The sequence below is a fragment of the Myotis daubentonii genome, chromosome 1 (genome assembly GCF_963259705.1).
Source record: "Myotis daubentonii chromosome 1, mMyoDau2.1, whole genome shotgun sequence".
In the NCBI taxonomy this organism is placed as follows: domain Eukaryota; kingdom Metazoa; phylum Chordata; class Mammalia; order Chiroptera; family Vespertilionidae; genus Myotis; species Myotis daubentonii.
Window position 1 is genome coordinate 40,681,201 of NC_081840.1, and position 21,676 is coordinate 40,702,876.

The window sequence follows — 21,676 nt, forward strand, 5'->3', positions numbered from 1 at the left end:
ATTAGAACATTGGCTAGATCTTTGATGACATTTAGGAATTATTGGTTAATTTTAGATGTGACAATGCTACTGTGTGTTTTATAAAAGAATCCTTAATATTTAAAGATACGGACTGAAATATTTTTAGATAGTGTTTGAGATTACTTTAAAATAACCCAGGTAGGGTAGGAATGGCAGCTAGGAGTATAACTGAAACAAACTGATAATTGGTGAGACTAGTTGCACAGAACATGGGCGTTCGTTATACTATACTTTTGTGCATGTTTGAACATTTGCGTAGTAGCAAATTTCTTTTAGTGACATGACTGAGATGAATTGTCCATAAGCAAAAGAAAGATGGGCCCATAAGTTCTGTATGTGGATTGCTCAAGCAGCTTCCTTTCTCAGTCAGCTCTCTGAAGTTTCTGCCTGCGTGGGACAACTGTCCAAGTAAACCAAAACTTTAGGGCCAAGCGTCCAGCTAAAATACCAAGTCCCTGAATACCAAGTATCCCCAGGCTCCTTTCAGATCAGACTGGGAAAACAAAACTCCTCTAAGGAGTGCTAGAGACCGGGAAGCACAGGCTAACCTGCAGGCCATGTACTGTCCAGGGGCTGGCACCCAGGTTGGCACACCTGATAGGACAGAACTGCCCATTCCATTCTGCAGGGTTTCAGGTCCAGACTTAAACGCTGTCTCTGAACTGCCCCCCACACTTGAACAGCTAGCTGTTCAGGCTCAAGTTAGTGCCCAAGTAAAACATAATCATACCGGCTGTTTTTTAAGGCCTCGCTGCCTCAATGTTGTCATGCTGGCATCAGCACCAAATGCCAAATTGAGAAGAAAATGTTTCCATGACTGTGCTGCCGATTTTAAAAATAACATATCTGATGAGCCAGCTGTGATTAGACAAAAAAACACATTAATAATCATTTCTGCAGTTTATTTTATCCTAAATAGTTCTCAAACATTACTCTATCTTTTCAAAACTGTAATACAGTTATCCTGTTTGATAGGTTCTATCTTAAACAAGACACCTAGGAGATCACTGTTTTTATCAAAAGGTAGGAGAAATCATTTACCTTAGTCAAATGGGAAGACCTAAAATCAATTATTATTTTGACAGAATCACATACATTTGATAAGCCAGTGTTGTCAGTTCATGGAGATACAGTAATTTGTCTCCCGGGAACTTGAAAATAAGGGAAATCACGATTGACTTGAGCACTAAACCATGCAATGAATATCTAGTGACCAGACTGAGAATGCAAACCTGCTTAGAGACCAAGCAGCTGTCAGGTCAGCAAGACTGAACTATGAAAGAATGAATATATTATGATACCAAAAGAATGTGTACATCGCCCAGCCGGTGTTGCTCAGTGGTTAAGCATCGACCTATGAACCAGAGGTCACAGTTTGATTCCCTGTCAGGGCACATGCCTGGGTTGTGGGCTCATTCCCCAGTAGAGGGCATGCAGGAGGCAGCTGATCAATGATTCTCTTGCATCATTGATGTTTCGATTTCTCTCTTCCTCTCCCTCTCTGAAATAAATAAAAAAAAAACCCGTATCTTTTAAAAAAAAGAATGAGCCGAAACCGGTTTGGCTCAGTGGATAGAGCGTCGGCCTGTGGACTGAAAGGTCCCAGGTTCGATTCCGGTCAAGGGCATGTACCTGGGTTCCAGGCACTTTCCCGGTGGGGGATGTGCAGGAGGCGGCTGATCGATGTTTCTCGCTCATTGATGTTTCTGATTCTCTATCTCTCTCCTTTCCTCTCTGTAAAAAATCAATAAAATATGTTTTTAAAAAAATAAAAAAAGAATGTGTTCATCAAAGGTGTGTGGGAGGGGATGATGTTGGCCCATCACAGAAATATAGGAAAATGAGTCTCACTAAGGCAAGTGTCGGCTGTGTATGTCTATTACAAACTGGAGTGTTGGACATCTGACCGGGGTCACAGATTGCTTTGTATGGCTCCTACAGGCTTTAATTTTAATATTCAAATGTTAAACATTTTCTTAAAATATTTTATGTAAGGTTCTTCATTTATTAATTTTCTTGAAAACCCCCACATTCTCACATGGCAGCAATCAGCTAGAACTGTGTGAGAGCTGTCCCTTACAAACAGCTGCCCAGCTGTCCACAGCACCCACCAGGCACCTTCACTCAGCTCTCTTACTTGGTTGGCCCCTGGAGGCATCTGTGTTGGCCACCCCCAGATTAATACCTGCAGCTAAACAGTTGGTCTCACTTCCTGTGGTCTGAGTCCATGATCATCACACCTTCTTCCGGTGCCAACTTGACTTTTGTTGTTAGTCATCTATAGAGAGGGAGTGAGCTGGTCATGTTACTGTGAGGACTCCTACCCATGCGGCCGTTTTATGTTTCATGGCACAGTATGAAACTGGCATTTCATTTTGCACATCAGTCTCCAGTAAGTCAGCCCTGGAGAGATGGATCCACTCTTGGTGTAACAATAAAACTGAAGGTCCGTCTTCAAGGCTGAAGGTCAAAACCCTGTTGTTTGCCAAACTCACAGTGGCATGCTCCCTGGTACAGTGACTTAGGACTGAACTACCCAGTGTCACCACATGGGATCCTCCACAAAGAGAACATTTTCTAATTTTCATTTTATATTTGGAAGTACTTACTGTTTTAATTTTACCTTATAAAACACATTGTTTTAAATTATACTTTTGTAGTAGGGTGTGATGTGTGTGTGTGTGTGTGTGTGTGCAAAATCCAAAGATAGGAGATTAGGTTGGTGGAAGAGCATACAAAATGAAAGTTTTGGTTAAAAAATAAAATGATCTTGGCCTTCCTGGCGCTACTTCTTGCAGAGTGCTGAGTGTATGCTTGCAATTGCTTTAATCTTTCTATTAGTATCACGGTTCATGGCTGTTTATTAATTGTGAAAGAATTGCTTTTTCTAACTCTCAAACCTCATCTTCTCTACTTTGTTAATGTCATTGCCTCCGCAGTCACCCACTAGCCTCCTTATTTTGTAATTTAGAAAATGTCCACCTACATATTGCACCTCAATTGTGTCATCTGCCAAAAAGCACGATGATTGGGAAAGAAAATCTTAAAAACACTTCCTACACATTCACATATTGCTTTACACCATGGGCACTTGGGAGTCCCACTGTGCCTGGGAGAACTTTAGAACGATTCATACAGGAAGCAACTTGGGAAAGATGAACTCTCAAGTTTTCTCTTCAGCATGGGTGTTATAATGCTGACTCACGTAGACACTGAAATATTTAAGATCCCCCAACTCTTTCTCCATTTCAGCCATAAACATAGACATCATTCATTCATTCATTCATTCATTCAAAAAATGGTTTTACAGATGATCAGAGGTACACCTGAAGCCCATAGAAAGCAGTTTTCCTAAACTTAGTATTAATGATCATAATAATAATGGTGATAAAATAAAACAGAAAAGCTTTTTGCTTTTGCAACCACATATCTGACTTCAATTGTTTTGCTTTCTGCACTACAGATAGAACTGTTAAGCAGCTTCAAAGAATTTCCAGAAAGTGCCATGTAAATCTATACTTATGAGTTGCTTTTTCCTCCTGTAAAGAGGAATCCTTAGGGAATATTTCTCAATACTGCTTCCAAATAATTTTAAAAACACACTAGACCAGTGGTTGTCAACCTTCTGGCCCTTGAAATACAGCTCCTCATATTGTGACCCAACCATAAAATTGTTTTTGTTGCTACTTCATAACTGTAATCTTGCTACTGTTATGAATCGTAATGTAAATATCTGATGCAGGATGGTCTTAGGTAACCCCTGTGAAAGGGTGGTTCGACCGCCAAAGGGGTCACAACCCACATGTTGAGAACCGCTGCACTAGACTGTCAGAAACTCATTTTCTGTTTCTGTCCCCACCTATATTATTCCTGTATCAGCATCATTTATAGTTTAAGCATCTTAAAATGATAATGCTTTTGAAATCACATATGCATTTGGTTAATAAATCAGGCGCACATGAACGGATCTTAACTGAGCCCCTAAAATAGATGTGCTTCACTGAAAACTTGTTCCTTCTCTTGTAAACTCTGTCAGCAACAAGCCAAGGAACTTAAGCTTGACAAATAGTGTTTTGGAAGCTATGTGAGATTATGTGTTGTTAAAACTGTTAACTTTTAAATAACAACTGTACTATTTTATAGTGACAAAATAATGATTCTGTGAATGTCATATGGGAACCCTGCAATTTATTTAAAAACTTTCTTAGCAATCTACAGGTAAGCTTAGAGGTCTGACAGCCAGTGAGGATATTTGATGGCCTCACAGGGTGGGTTTAATATGGTATCCTATATAATAAAAGCCTAATATGCAAATAGATCAAACGGTGGAACAACCGGTGGAACAACCAGTCGCTATGATGCACACTGACCACCAGGGGGCAGACACTCAATGCAGGAGCTGCCCCCAGCCCCCAGGCCCTAGGCCAGCCAAGGGAGATGCCAGGGGGACCTCCTGATTGTCCTGTCAGTCGCCCCACAGATGGTCCCTGATTGCTAGCCAGGCCTAGGGATCCTACCTGTGCCTGTGCACAAATTTCGTGCACAGGGCCTCTAGTTTTATTATAAAGGCCCAATGCACAAAATCTGTGCACAGGTAGGGTCCCTAGCAGCTGCCAGCTGCTGGCCAGGGCCTTCCTTCATTCCACACTGCCCCCTGGTAGTCAGCGCACATCATAGTGAGCAATCAAACTCTTGGTTGGTCAAACTCCCAAGGGGTCACTTTGCATATTAGGCTTGTCCCAAGTACACAGTCCCTAAGCAACCACAGAATGACTGGCTGGAAGGTAGCATCCTTACTTACCTGTACTACTCAAAGCCATTACCAAGCTGCTCTACACGTGAAGGAAGAAGGCAACTGACTCCCCTGCCTGGATGTACTTTGCAAAGCAAGGACTGCAGTGAGTCTATTCAGTTTCAGAACCTTGGGCTTCAAAACTAGGCTCTAAGGATCTTCATGGCCTTGGCCAGTTTCCATAACCTGACTCTACACTTTTATCCATAAAATTAATACATTTAATCTATAAGAATAGAATAGAAATACCTATCCACAAGAATTATAAGACCATTGTAAGGGTCCAGTGAGATGGCATGCTTAACAGTGTGCCCGGGGGATAGTAAGCACTCAGTGAGTGAGAGGATTTTACGTTACCCTCCCCACACACCATCTGTGGCTGCTGGAAGCAAAGGAACAGAGCTGCTCCTGCTTGGCTTTGTCTTACCTCCCAGATGTGGTCGCCACAGCTGAACAGCAGCAGCTTCTGGTTTCTTTCTAGAGGAAGGAAGTTATATGTTAGCAACATAATGCGTGTAAGTCCTCTTACTGATGTTGGTGAGATGCCAAGAAAGAAAGGCGGTTTTCCTGAGGAGCGTTGGCTGAGGGGATACAAATATGTACCCACTTTGTGGCAGCGCATGCCCGCGGCCCCAGGATAATTTAGAATGCCACTTGGCCACAGAGGAAACACAGGGGAAAACCATTTTTCTCATTAGGAATGGGATTTCACTCCCCCTACCCCTATGGGTATTTTCTAACTCAAGTCCTTGCTTAAATATCTTAAATATCATCTTTTTCAATGAGGTGTCCTCTGACGACTGTGTTAGAGTTACAATCCACCTCCCCATTTTGATTCTCCCTCCTTAATGTTGTTTTCTTCCTTTGCTCCACTAATCTCATGGAAACTATTGTTTTCAAATATATTACAACTACTGCTTATCATCTGTCTCTGCCAGCTAGAATGGAATCTTTTGGGAGACAGGAGTCTTGTTTTGTGCCTGGAACAATTGATCACTTACTGAATGAACAAAGAAATAAATAGATTTGTTCATATTTGCTTGTATATACACAGAGAAACTCTGGCACGCTTATGGAAAAAATAAGAACAGTTGTTACTTGGACAGGGAAAGTGGGAGGAAAAGGTGATCTTTATGAATTGGGGGCAGGGGTAGGAGGGAGATTTCAGTTTTTTATTTGTCTAAAAATACATGAATAATTTTATACATATCAAGCATCACTGTTTCTAAACTTACTTGCCATTTCTGACTTCCTCCTCTTGATTTTCCCTAAGGAAACCGCTCTCCTTTCTCTTTACCTGCATACCCCAATTTCTCTGTCAAGCCTCACAACAGCAAGTTTTCTTCCTGCTATAGATACCTGTGTATCTGCACACACCTTTTCTGTGTAAATGGATGTTGTAAGGAAAGTGTTCAATTGAGCTCCAATTTCAAAACGGAGGTATTTCATTCAAACACAGGATGTAACCAAAAGTCTTTACTGGAGAGCAAGGGCTCACTGAACACAAGCAGCAAAAGAAAAGTTGACTCCAAAGAAGAAGGCCAACCAGGAAGAGCAGTGGTGACTTTGAGGGTTTGATGAACTGATGGTCCATGATGGCACCTGCTCCGCCTGCATCAGCCCCCACTCCAGGGGTCACGTGATGGAAGGTCCATCGTGTAGCAGGAGAAGGGGCCTCTGGGCTGGGAACAGGTGCTCTGGGATTCTCCCTGCTGAGCGTTTCCCTGAAGCCAGGATACGTGCTTTTGGGCCGCACCCTCCACCATCCTGATCCAAGGACTCATGAGTGTTAAAGTATCTGAAGTAAACTCCTCAGAGTGACTGAGAGAACACAGGCAAGCAGATTGCAACCTGGTGTGAAGAAAACAGCAGGGGCCCATGAGCTGGGATGTGTTTAACATTATAAATTCATTTACACAGTCACCAGCGGAAGCAACATGATCCAAAGTCAAGACAAAGCCAAGAGCCTTGCCTTCCAATCTCCTGCGTGTTGGAACGTAAGCCAAATTTAAAAGCATAGATGCTTTATTCTTCCCTTCCAGCTTCTTTTTCACCTCCCTAGCATGTTTGCCAGCCAGTTTTAGGCAAGTGAATTATTATTCTATCCACATTCCTCTAGGAAGGAAAGAAAAAACTCAATCGATCTTCATTTCTCTCCTCTTACAAAGAAGGTGAGACAGTGATAACATCAGTCTTTTAACTCACTGGATTTTGCTTGTAAGGATTTCATGAATATTCATTAATACACTTTGATAAGCAATGCAAAAATATGAGGCACAGCAAAATGATAAAGGCCATAAATTACAAATTCCTAAAACCTTATTATGCAGAAAACCAATTTCTTGTTACTCCATTAACAGCTGATCATCCCTAGACCCAGAGCCTTTTCTGTACTCCTATGAAAGAAATTATTTTAAGTATAAGGATTTACCCCTAATTTTCCACAAAATCACTCACCTTTATAAAACAAAATAGTAAGGGAACAGGAATCCAGCATTGAAAATTGTCAGTCACGTACTACAATGACCTGTAAATGTCTTATAGTAAAACAGTCTAAAATGAATCTTAAAATCGACTTGTTAGGTGTATTGTATTTCATCCACTAACTTAGAAAATCATATTACTGTCATTGGAAATTGAAGCCAACATTTCCTAAATTGTTGCTAGGTATTTCTTGGTGTTGGCTGTTGCTTCTATCCTGAAACATTATAATGACACCACCCCACTGAAACCCTGTCCCCAAACAAGACTGTCATATGACACCAGAGCAGCAAGTAATTGCACATCTTTCAATTCTTTGCTTTCCCTACTTACTCACCACCATGACTGTAGTTAGTTTTCCACTGTAGGAGTCACACAAAGAAAAAGAAGCAGATCCCATCACCCCATCACGCCTCCAGGTGACATAAGCACCCAACCCCAAGGGAGCACCCCACATCCTCTGAAAAGCACCTACAGGTAGAGGCTTCAGACCCCAAATAACAACTCTGCTCTGAGCAGCAAAGAGGAGACACAATTCTGCTTATGATATTCAGAATCCATTCATTATGGGTGTCAGACTCCGACATTGGGCTTTCGTAGAGCACGAACCCGAAATCACGCTTCAGCAGTCAAGCGCTGGAGGAAGAGCCCAGACAGCACCACAAGCTCCAGCAGTTGCCATGGCAGCAGCAACAGGACTAGGAAAGGTTTCCAGAAGCAGGTCTGTGACTAGGGTGTACAATACAGTCACATGCCGTCTGTGTTTAACACATGCCGAATGAAGACAGACACTGTCTGTTTCCCGACTCCCTCCGTCAGTTTGCACTGAGATTATTCGGTGAAATTCTGGAGAGGCAAGTGTGATGCATTCTCTGACCTGGCTCTTCAGGTTAGTCTGCAACAAAGAAGGTCCGGCCTTCCTTCCCAGCCTGGGCAGCAAATGCAGCACTAGACAATCACTGATGTAAGTTTAGCCCGGCTGGCTGGCTAGAATTTCCGGTTATACTGTAACATTTGCCAGCGTCTAACTGCAGAGTGATTGATCTAATACCAAAACTCATTCAATCACTGTAGTATTCATTGTAAATATTAAGGGCTAATACATGGATTAGGGGAATGTTCTTTGAATCTGAATTCATTTCAGAAAAAGCAACAAGAAGATATTTTTCCCCTTTATTTCTCTCTAAGTAATTTGCAGAGGAAAACCAGGCTCTTATTGTCAAGTCTTTCCCGGGACAAGAGGCCAGATCCTTAGATGTGGGTTCATTCTCTAGATAAATTTTACCCTTTTCCTACCCAAGGGGGGCCAAGTTACTATTTTTTTTATTGTGGCAAAATAGACATAACTAAAAATGTACCATTTCAACCATTTTTCAGTGTATAATTCAATGGCATGATGGCATTAAATACATTCACAATGTTGTGTAACCATCACCACTATCTATTTCCAGAACTTTTTCATCATCCCAAACAGAAACTCTAACCATTAAACCATAAGTCCCCATTACTCCTCCCCTCCACCCGTGGAAACCACTATTCTACTTTCTGTCTCAATAGATATGGCTATTCTTGGCACCTTATGTATAAGTAGAATCATATAATGTATGTCCTTTTATGTCTGGCTTCTTTCACTTAGTATGTTTTCAAGGTTCATTCGTGTATCGAAATTTCTTTTTTAAGGCTGAATAATATATAATAATTATCATTATATTATAATTACATACAATATAAAAACATTGTGGGTATTTTTATTTATCCATTCCTCTGTTAATGGACATTTGGGTTGTTTCTACCTTCTGGCTATTCTGAACAGTGCTGTTATGAACACTGATGTCAAGTATCTAAGTCCCTACTTTCAATTCTTTGGGGTATGTACCCAGAAGTGGAATTACTGGATCATGTTCATAAACATACTCTATATTTAACTTTTTGAGGGCCCACCACACTGTTCCCCAGAGCAGCTGCACCATTTTACATTCCCATAAAGTTCCCCCTTTTAATACTTTGAAAAGATATAACCTGTATCACTTTCCCAAATTTCATGGTGCTGGGAGAAGGCTGTCAATAGAACCAACCCTATGAGTCAGTTTTGATACATTTTCCTGATGTCACACTGAAATCCTGACAACTTAAAACCAATAAACGTGCTGAATGCCTACTATGAGCTAGAGATAGGTAACAGAGATACAAAGAGGGCATAACTCAGGAAGCTAGACATTTAAATGAAAAAATGTAGTGAGATGAATCCACTAATAGAAGGATATGCAAGGCAATAAAAAAAAAAAAAACAGAAAAAGCTTTGCAGAAGGGATGACTGAATAATGAATTGTTTGCAAGTGGGGAGGAAGGAAAATAGCCTACATAGGAAATCAGTTCAAAGAAGTTCCAAGAGAAGAATAAGGCAATGTTTACTTGCTTCTATAAAGCCAGTAGGAGAGCAAGAGCAAGTTAACAATAAGCAGTCCACCTAATGTAATGTAACATAATCATGGGTGTGACATCTCATCACCCTGCCATATTCTGTTGGTCACAAGTCTCACTCACCCTCTAAGGGAGAGGGTTATACAGGGCATGGACACCAGAAAACAGGGACCATTGCAGAACACTGTAGGGGCTGTCTACCACCTAGGTACACACATTCAGTACTGTCATATCCCAGAAATATCCATCAAGAGGTTCCTCCCCAACGTCAGAGTACTGACTTCCCATGTCACAGTTGGCATGCTGGCGACGTGGTTTTTCCCATAGGTACTGCCTATAAGTATTGAAGAATGCAAGATGTATTCGTTTTCAATTTGTGTGTTTTATGAAAGCTCCACATCATTATGGAAACGTTCCAAATAGCACTGATAAGTAAAAGCACAAAGGACAGATTCCCTATCTCCTTTCCCATTCACAAACCCCCAGAACCGCTGCTCAAAAGTAGTTTTTGGAAATAGTTTGTGGATAGTGCAAGCTACCAAGACTAACACTGTTTCAGGAAAACAAAAGCACCATCTGTCAAAGATAAAATAGCAGTTGTCCTGGGCAAGGTCAGCTATTGAGTGTCCTGAGGTACCCACAGTGAAGATCAAAGGGTAAGAGATTCATTAAGGAGGCAAGAGGGGAGGCAGGGCAGCTGCAGAGGCAGTCTCCATTATGCCATGTGGGGCTGGGCCTTAGAGACAAAAAGTTCAGTGGTAGGTTAGGGAGAGGTTAAAACCAAAAGGTTAACTATAAAATAAGAGAAATGAAAAATAAAAAGAGTGAAATTAAAAAATTACATAGAAATAAAACCAAGAGATTATTGGGAGTGAAGAAGAAAAATATTAACATGAAAAGAGTATAAAGTATTAAAGTAAATAGAGGTCAAAAGTTAAAAGAAACATTTAAAATTAAAGTCAAAACAAAGAATTATAAAAGTTAGGCTTTTTTTTTTAATGGGTGAAGAGATGAACTGACAGTTTACAAGAAACACAGATGGTCTATATATATGGAAAACATTATAGCTTAGTCTCCCTTTTAACCAAAAATCTATATATATAAAAGCCTAATATGCAAACTGTCCCCTCCGGAGTTCAACCAATCAGGAGTTTGATTGCTTGCTATGATGTGTGTTGACCACCAGGGAGCAGCACAGAACAAAGGAAGGCTAATGCTAGAGACCCTACTCATACACAAATTTTGTGCACTGGGCCTCTAGTTAATAATAAAAATCACAAGATACTCTTTCTAGCATAGATTACAAAAGGTTTAATAGTTTGATAACATGAGGGAAACAGTCTCATACACTGCTAGTAGGAATATACATTTCTGTGGCCTGTCCAGATGGCAATTTGACAAAATCTATAATAATTTATAAAGCTGCTTGAATTAATTCCATTTTTAATAATATATCATAAGTATATTTGCTTGGTTTATATGTATAAATATACCATTTAGTTTTATAAACAAGATATATTGATATGGAGATTCATAGATCATCACTGATTGAGATAGAGAAATGATATAAAAACCTACATATCTATCAATTGGGAACTGGTAACATAAATGATTATATCTCCATTAAATATGGCTTATTCCCACTAAATAGCTTTCTCCCACCTGAAATGAGCTTCCCTTCATTCTCCTCTACTGGAAGACTTCTCAGGTTATTCCATATCTTAATGATGATTTAGTAGATGCTAAGCTATATCAACTTTCACCCACTTTAACTTCAGGGTAGCTGAAGTCCCAATCAGTGGCTTTCTTGGTCATTGCATTAATGGTCCCAATCAGTGTCCTCTGTATGCGTGCTCTCTGCCTTATAACTCTGTAGTTCTGGCCCAATTTGAATCTGGGCTTGGCCATATGACCTGTTTAAACCAATAGGAAAATAGCAAACTTGACATATAAACATGTAGAGGCTTGAAAAAGAGTTGCTGCTGGATTCCTCTTGTTGCAACAACAACAACAACAAACCAACTTGACTAGGCTAACCTGTTGAGGATGAGATCTGGGAGTGAAGTCCAGTCATCCCGACTGAAGCCATCATAGACCAGCAAACTGCCAACTAATTGTCAAGCCCCAGCTAAAATTAAAGCGTCAGCCAAACCAAGTGAAGATCAGCAAACCACCAATCAACACGTAGATGCATGAGAAATTATACATACGTGGTGGTTGTTTTTAACTACTATATTTTGGAGTTGTTTGTTAGAGAGGAATAGCTAACTGATATATCTGCCAATTTGCCTTTTCCAAAAATATGTATATATTCCCAAGCTACTTGGGTGTATTAATAGCACTCACCATATTTTTTTTAAAATATATTTTATTGATTTTTTACAGAGAACAAGGGAGAGGGACAGAGAGTTAGAAACATCGATGAGAGAGATCGATCAGCTGCCTCCTGCACGCCCCCCACTGGGGATGTGCCCGCAACCAAGGTACATGCCCTTGCCCGGAACCGAACCCAGGACCCCCCAGTCCGCAGGCCGACGCTCTATCCACTGAGCCAAACTGGTTCGGCAGCACTCACCATCTTTAAAAAAATTTTTAAATGCAATCTATCCATTAAGTTCAGGATACTCTATCATCCTTATGGTGGTTTAATGAACATATATATATATATATATATATATATATATATATATATATATATATATATATATTAGAATTTAGTTGTTTCTTTTATCCTTCTTAAATCAATCTCCATTAATTTTTTCTGAAACCAAGCTACATTATCTTCAATGATGTGGCAATTAAAAGGATGGTGATTATGAGCAAAGGAGAGAAAAATCTTTGGAGAGGATTTCCTGAAGTCACCACTTCGGAGGTTTCTTTTTTCTCTTATCCTATTTCAGTTTCTTCAGTGGCTCAGGGCCTCAGTTAACACAGGACTGATTTCAAATACAGGAGAAAGCTGTGTATGCCCAATCAATCACCCATGGTAAGGAAAAAAAAAATCAGGAGCCTTTCAGATCGAGATGAATTTGATCTTGAAAAAACATAAAGCATTTATTACAATGATATATAACACACATCGATTTAACATGCTATCCTTACTTTTATACTTTTAAAAGCCTATGAAAGGTATTACAAAAAAGATGTAAATGTTAACATTTTAAATCCTTAACTTTAAAACCTGTCAGCTTTTCTGTCTGTCCTGCTTTCTCTAGAATCTCTGTCTTTTCCTTGCATCCTATTTTTTTAAAAAACAGTCTTCAATTTTCCTACACAAAGGAGGATTGATTAGGACCCCCATTACTGCTTCAGGTGCCCATTCTGGGAAGATGCAGTGCTTCTTCAAAAATCCTTTCCAAACAAGCTCTCAAGTCGATTACCCTCCCTTTTTGTAATGCAAAACAAATTGTACCATTAGTCATTTAGCACAACAAAAAATGGCTTTGTGAAAACCACAGAGCCATTTGGTTTGAAAAACTAAAGGATAAATCACATTTACCTAATGGATGGAACTTGAACATTTCTCCATATGTTATTCCTAAAATTGATATGGCAGAAGTTGCCAAGAGGGAGCGATAAACAGTGTCTCTAAAGAAAGAAAAATGTTTCTTGAGTCCTCATTAAACATATTCTTGTTTTAAAGTGTGATTCTGTTTCCACCAAGAAACTGAAATTTTCACTTAGACCTTTGTCTACAATTAAACAGCTTTAAGAAAGCTGTTTTCAAAACAACTATCCCCAAAGCCAACTTATGGAAAAGCAACATTCCCAAGTTACATTTTATGATTCTTAGGTTACCAATGAATGGCTGTACGCCCTTTTTGTACCCAACAAAGCAACAAAAAGATGCCCACATCTTCATCATTTGTTTTCTCAGATAGTAGACCTTGGCACTGAGCGTCATTGGTTAAACAGGAAAGTGGAATCCTCCAGAGCAAGTTCAAACTGCTTTCTCCAAGTGCGGTCTGGGTCTCCTAAGGTCACTGCCCATATTCAAAGTGGACCCTCATTTCTCCTGGCAATTATGCTGTACAGCAATGGAGAGCCCTCTAAGAAGCTGAAAAGTCTATTCATTTTATACAATATCTTTTGCTATTTGGCAATGGTTTCCCCAAAAATTAATTTAAAAAGCTATAATGGCAGCCAAAAATAACTCTTATTTAATGCAAGATGCCATTACTAAATAAATAAACATATATGCATATATTGCCTCACTAGTCTCTTTTGTTTTAATTTTAAAGTAGTTTATTCTTACCTGTCTGGACAGATCATGGAAAGAGTATTGTTTCTTTCATAATAAAATCAGTGTTGTGCTGTGTGTTTTTTGGAAAATGTCCCCTCCTAGGTCCACTAAAAGAGAGATGTGATTCAAAGAGAGGGCAATATAAACTAATTTAGATGTAACCATAGGCCAAGTGCTTTACATGTGTTATTTTATTTAGTCTTCGTAGCCACAATATAACTTAAGTGTTTTATCTGTTTTGTAGTTAAGGAAATTAAGACTCTTTAATAGATGAGATAACTTTCCCAAGACCACATATGGAGTCAGAGTTTGATCCCACATGGATCTGACTCCAAAAGCCAGAGATCTACGCATTTCTTATTACCCAGTTAGATTTTAATAAAACCCATTGGAATGACATTTATAAGAAGCCATCAGGATTAGTCTAATTTAATTTCTGGATCTAGAATTATTTTCTTCTCTTTTTTTGTTTTAATCTTCACCTGAGGATATTTTTACATTGATTTTTAGAGAGAGCGGGGCTGGGGCGGGGCGGGGCAGGGGGAGAGAGAAACACTGATATGAGAGAGACACATTGATTGGTTACTTCCTGCACAAGACCTGAGTAGGGCCAGGGATGGAGCCTGCAACAGAGGTAAATGCCCTTGACCAGAATTGAACCTGAGACACTTTGGTCCAGGGGCCAATGTTCTATCCACTGAGCCAAACCGGCTAGAGCTTCTCCTCTTGTTTTATTCAATCTATGACTCGCTTATATTTGACCCTTCTTAGTTGTCCAAAACGTAAGCAATACAATTAAACTATAGTACCCTATTACAAAAACCGAAACATCTGTGACTTACAGGCAAGAGAGGCAAGCTCTTTAAATTCCTGGCTCTGTCATCCAACAGGTTTATCGTTCAAATCCTCAGGGGGTCATCTGAGGCCTAAACAGGGTCATATATGTAAGCATCTGATAGGTGTACAATAAGTAGTAACCTAATTTGTCAAAAGCTGAGCTTATTCCCGCCCCCATTAGACAGGCCTTGGAAGAGGAGAAAGGTAATAAAAAATGAAGGTAGGGGATGAGAAAAATGGTGAAGGGCTTTGGTCATGGACCAAAAGCAGCTGAGCACCCAGAGACCAAACCTTCCACCTTACAAAGTCAAGGGCTGTGGCTTTTAATTAAATCTGCGACTTGGTAACGCTTTCTACTCCTGTTAAAGAAACTTCAATTCCCACTTGAGAGGGAAACACTCAAGCCTGGCAGATAACAAGCAGCTCTGTGATGACAACAATGCTCAGGCATCAAGCCTGTTGACAGAACAAGCTGACAAGTTCATGCCCTCTCTGTACGATGGCGAATTCCCAAACGTGTTTTGCCACCTTCAAGTGTGGATAGATGTATGTGGAAGAAAATGACTTTACTGTAAATTAGATTTTTTATGTGTTGCTCAGCAGCCCCTGCAGCTTTGACAGGTGCAAGAGAGGCGGTGGAGGCAGGTTTGCAAAGCTAGCCACGATGCCTCCCCCAGCTGGGCGAGGTGGATGATCAGCAGGACGTGACATTTCAGTTCCTGCCCGCATGTGTGCCATCAGGATGTGAGTGACAAGTGCTTCTTGGAGGAAGGCCTCCTAGCAAAACTCACTCCACCTCCATCTCTCATCTGAATATTGTTCTGAATCCTGTATCTGTAATAAATTATCTTCACATTGGCCTCTGTGGCGGGCACGATATCATCTCCATTTCACAAGTGGGGAAACAGAGACACAGAGCAGTTAGGTAACTTGGCCATGGTCATACTTGTAAGTGGCTGGGTCATGTTTTGAGCCTAAGGGGGAGGATTCTGGAGACCACATTACATAAAGAACCTTGTCTTTGAGAGGCTAGCGATGCCAGGATTTAATCCCGGCTCACCATCACCGCACAGCAAAGGCTACATTCACGGAGTGCTTACAGTAGTCCCAGCCCTGGGCTAAGCATCATCGATATATTTCTCATTTAATACACCACCTGCAGGAAGTGAATACTATTGTTATCCTTACAAATGAGTTAACTCAGGCTGGGAATGGGTAGAAACTTGCCCAAGTTTACAAAACTAATAAGACTGGAGACAAAATTGAAAAAGCAATCTATCTGACCCCAGAGCCCATGGTCTTAACTACTATAGTGTCCTGCATCTGATCCTGTCTTGAATATTTGACCTCTGTAAGCCTCGGTCTCCTCATCTGTGAAATGGGAATAATATTGATAACTAACAAAAGACCTATAGGAGGGTGAGACAAAGAAAGGTATTTGAAGATGATCCACAGACTATAATGTACTAAATAATCTTAGTTATCATTTCTTTCTGATTTGTTCTAGATTTGCTCCTTAGCTCTTTCAAATACTTATAAAAACATTCCTCAACTAAAAACAAGTTTCTCAAGGGTACAACAATGACTTCTCTGCTTTTAATTTCATCTCTTACAGAATTTGGCTATATAGTTAGGTACATAGTTAGGGCCTGATAAATGTTTCTTAAATAAACATAGACATGTGGGACAGCAATACCAGAGGTTTTGTCTGGGGAGGAAGCTTGGTTAAGCCATTTTGCAAAGGCTATTCAGGCTTTTAGTCAATAGTCCTATATATAATGATCATTAAATACAAATACATCTTTTACGTTAAAGCAATACATAAACTAAGTAAATCAACCTCAAATCAATGCCGGAAAAGACTAAAAACGTCACAGCTCTTCCAAAAAATCATGTGTCTAGAACTAACGGGAAATATGTGATTAGTGTATCAGGACTAGTGGCAATAACTCCCCTTTCACTTGAATTTTCTAACTGTATTCTCTACTTTACAAAGATAAACTCTCTAAATAGTGTTAATAAAGGTAGTTTAATCAGTGTGTGACCATGATGTTATCAATGCACACTTTCTAAAAGGCATGCTGTATGAAGGCTTGGGGTGGGTGGCAGGGACGGGCTAGAAGAGGTCTATGGGGAGATATGGGGGACATACGTAATACTTTCAACAATAAAGATTTTTTAAAATAAAATAAACAAATAAAAGATATGCTGTAATTCATACTCTTCTCCAAGCAAATTAATTCAGTCCTTCCAAAGCTGGAGATTTTGACGTTTATCAACTTAGCACATTTAGAGAGTAGAGGGGAGAAAAGAGAAGAAAGGGGGCAAATCACTTGCCTCTATCTCCCCACCAAGTGGTTTTGTGCTGGAGAACCCCAGACACTCCCTGCGGCATGGCCATGTCTTTAGTCTTGAACGAGGTAATGGCGAATGAGCCTTTTCCCTTCCAACATGACAAGTTCCCTATAGGGCAGGGTCCTTGCATTTGCTGCTCTCTCTGTCCCCAGATTTCCCCATAGCTGCATCTTTTCCATCTTTCAGGGGGTTTTTTTGCATCCCTGGCTACTAGCCCCACCCCACTCAGTCTCACCCAGTAACCCTGTTTAAGCATCTCCACAACATTTATCTGGGCCTGAAATTATCTTGTGTTTCTTGTCTATCTCCCTTAACTTGAGCTCCTTGAGGTCTGGGGACTCCGCTACATCCTCAAATGCTTGGCACAGAGCAGGTGCTTCTACCTCCCCCACATCCCATCTCCAAGCCAGAAAGGCTGTATCAAGGGCACATGTAAGGAAGTGGTGCTCCCTGGTCCTTGGTGGTACCCTGCAGTCTCATGAGTGGAGTATCTCAGCTCTGCCTCTGGCAGTCTCAGCTCAAAACTTAATCCACACACTTGGTATATTGTTGCCAGGAGTCTACATCATGACTGCCAGGGTTCAAATTGCTGCTCTGGCTCTTCCTAGCTGGGTGATCTTGGGCTAGTTATTTAACTCCTCTAGGCCTGTTTCTTTAGTCTTACAATGGGGATATGTAGCACCTATCCTGCAGAGTTGTGAAGATTCACTGACATAATGAAAGTACCAGGTTGAGCCCAGTGCCTGGCACAAGGTATGATCTCAATAAATTGTAGTTCTGCATTTATTAATGGTGCAAGAAAATGTGCACATGTGCCACTAGTCCCTCTCCCGTGGTAGACCTCACTAATTGATGATACCATTCTTCCTTTAAAACAAATGGCCTCACAACCTTCACAACACCATCCTCACCTAGACAGTCACTACCAATAAATCATTCGGAATCAGGCAAACTAAAATCTATTAGCTCTTCCTAATTCAGGAAGCTCTCAACAGGCTGTCAAGCAGGACTATTAACATTGAGCTTGGTGTCCAAGAGTAAATTGGTAGTTAATTTTGCCTCTGGACAAGTGGCAAATTCAGCAGTAGATATCCATGGACAAACTCACTAGCATGGGAGAAGAGCAGGTGATGGGAGAAGATGCTTTTGATAGATGAGAGTAGAGGGGAAGGCCCTACCTCCTCCCCTTAGATTTGGCTCCCAAGAGATTATAAAGATCAAGACTATTAGAAGGCAGGTGGTGAGCAATGCTCTGATTTACTCTCCTTAGATGGAACAGCTCTGATGGAAAATGGGAGTTCACCAGGAAAAATCATCCCTCATGATTCATTTGAATTATTATTAAACATTCCAAACACCTCCTAACAATTTCTGGATTCTAGTTAATATCATCATGGGTCTAAAAATTTAATGATATTTTTAAATGACAAAGAATGTAGCAGATTATTACTATTTGGTAAGGGGAGGGGACTGTTTTAGAAGTGCTAACAGGATTAGTTAAGGAGCTTTCCCAAGAGCTCAGGAGCCTGCCAGATTAGATGATACAAGGAAACTTTCAGAACAAAAATGTAAAGTTAAATGAAGTAACTGAGGTGGGGCTTAGTCAATATGATTGATATCCTTATAGGAGGTTATTGGAACGGAGATAGGCACAGAGGAGGCACCAGGTGAGGGCAACGGCAGAAGATGGTCATCTACAAACCAAGCAGAGAGGCCTCAGGAGGAACCAGCTCTACTGACATTGATCTTTGACTTCTTGCCTCCAGAACTATGAGGAAATAAATTGCTCTTAAGCCACCCAGTCTGTGGTATTTTGTTATGGCAACCCGAGCAGACTAATACAGCTAGCTTTGGAATAAGTCAAATTTATGTTAAAATCTCAACTCTTCCATTCAGTAACTGTGAAGCTTCTGGCTGTTAACCCTCTAAGCTTTTTTTTTTTTTTCTCAACAGTAAACAGAGATGACATAATACTCTCAATTACCATACATTTTCATCAGAAGCTACAGATGTGATCTTGGTCTTCAAAATGCAGACAAGAATTGTAGAAAAATATAAGCAAAGTCCATCTTGCAAGAAAAGAGGCAGAGAAGAGTCAGCACCAACAAATGAATAAATTTTAAACTTATAGAACTATGATTGATTATGGTTAAATAAATAGTTTATTACCATTAAAACAATAAATAAGCAGCTTGTTTCTAATTAATTTTCTGAGAAAGCCTCTTAAATGTAGCTTCTCAAGTAAATGTCTTCACTTGGGGAACAGATATCTAATAATTATGGTTTCAGATCAGGCACATTAAGATTTAAGTTAACACTCTGAATTTTGATATTTAAATTATTTTTAGTATAACTGGTTTCTCTAACAATCAAAATTCCAACTGATACCTTTTATTCTACCTCACAAATTTTACACAATGGGTATGAAACATCACAAACCTATTTACCCACAGGCATCTACATAGTCCATATAAATATGTTATGTTGCCTTGCATCCCAACAGGAAGCAAGAACAGAGCTACTTTGAACCTCTGGGTTCTGGGACTTTTAGAAGTGAGCACATTATTGCTGCTTTTCTAAATTGGTTGAAGAGCTCATCTGAGGATTTCCTATGAGTTCTTCAACCAATTTAGAAAAGCAGCAGTAGAAAGAAAAGCTGGAACACAGGAAGTAATACAGAAACATCTGGAACAGAATACAGAGGAACCAAAAGTATTTCAAGAAAATCAGAGGCACCCTGGCTTCACTCTAGAATCATTCCCAAATAAGATTCAAAGCAAGTGCCTTGGAGAGGTGCAAGAAGAACATTAGCAGTCATTGGAAGCTCAAGAGAACAGTAAACTCTGGCTTTTCAAAGACTGTCAGTTAGCAAGGAAGAGCGAGCAAGAGTGGAAAGGAGAGGAGCAATGGCTGGTACCATTGATACAACTCTTCAATGTAACATTATGACAATGTTTGAAAACAACTTTGATTAAAACTCAGTTTTTTAATTAATGACATAAAAGATTAAGATGCATATGGCAAAATGATTGCTTTTAGACACCAAGACACCAATCTTAATGTTGTATTTGACTGCTCTAAAATGATTAAACAATTTTCACTAGATTTCTTAATAGATATATGTTCATTTTTAATGACATAATTATAGGAAATTTTATAATACTGGGTTCCTAAAAACTAAATAAATTCCCAGATGTTATTCATTTTATAAATAATTATCTGCTATGTATTATAGGCCTTCTTTTAGCAATGAAATTCCAAAAGAGATAGTCCCTGCTTGTTTGAAAAGGAAGATTATATAAAGGTGTATCAAAAAAATAGTTCCTGTTCAGATTTTGTCGGGAGGGGAAATATGGCGACCAGCAGAAAGGTAGGGAGGGAGAGAGTGTGAGAGGGCAGGGAGTGATAGAGGAGTGAGTGGTCGTGTGTGGTGTGAGTGTGTATGAGCTAGGGACAGTTAGATTCTGCAGATCTTCTAAGGGGCTGCTAAACCGAGCAGTCTTAGACGGCGGAGCCCCGCTCCCAGCGCGGACACTCCTGGGCGGCCAGCGTGGACACAGAGACCACGCCATCTTGAGAAACAGAGCTGCTTGAGACTAGGATCCTGGCCTCAGCACCACCCAGTCTGGTCTCAGACACAAACCAGGACCCTGCAGCCACTGGGGACACAGACCTGCGACCTCGGCTACAGACCCATGGACACCAAGAATCCAGACATCCCCCTGGCAGATCTCTGTGAGTAACAGAGCCCATTCCCCTCCCCGCAGGCTCTTGGGCAGCGCCATAGTAACTGATGGACCCACCCCTTGCCTGGGCCTCAGTGCTGCTACAGGAACTTTAGCCTGGAAGTGCGCAAACACCGGGAACTTGTCCCGCACAGCATGGGCTACAGGAACCTTAGCCTGGGAGCTAACGCATGAACACCGGGAACTTGTCCCATGCAGCATGGGCCCTGGGACCCCGATTTCCCAGGCAGGAGGCAGCACCAAGCACCAGTGACTTGACTGTGTTTCTTATCACCTGTGCCTGGGATCCCTGATTCCCTCTGCATTCACACTAAGAGCCAGTGACTCCAATTCTTGGTGCATGTGCACACAGGGACCCTGATTCTCAATGCAAGGCCACATGAAGCAACAGAGACTCTGATACTGGATTCTTGGGGAACTCTGACTCCTGGCGCACTCTAGGGGGCTCTGATTTTCAACACACTCCAGGGGGGGTCTCTGTTTCAGCACGGTGCAGGCGGGGTCCCTGATTCTAAGTGCGCACACGAAGCCACATTGAGCGCTGGTAACGCTGACTCTGAGCGAGCCTGGTTCCCACCAACCCACCACAACCACACATCTTATTGTCAGAGCTCTTCAGTGACACTAGGGTGGTGCGAAGCTCCCACTGCACATGGCCCAGGCCGGCGCAACTTGACATTTGAACCATCTGGAGATAGTCAAAATGGAGACAACACAGCCCCCAGAGGAAAGAAAATGAGGAGTCGCCAAGAAAGGAAATTAATGAAACTGAAGCATGCA

General features: G+C 40.7%; 1 long non-coding RNA gene across 1 annotated transcript in view; it reads right to left on the reverse strand.

The window, feature by feature from the left end:
• LOC132234862 (uncharacterized) overlaps positions 1 to 21,676 on the reverse strand; it is a 213,650-nt gene that overhangs the window by 63,117 nt on the left and 128,857 nt on the right. The window lies entirely within an intron of this gene.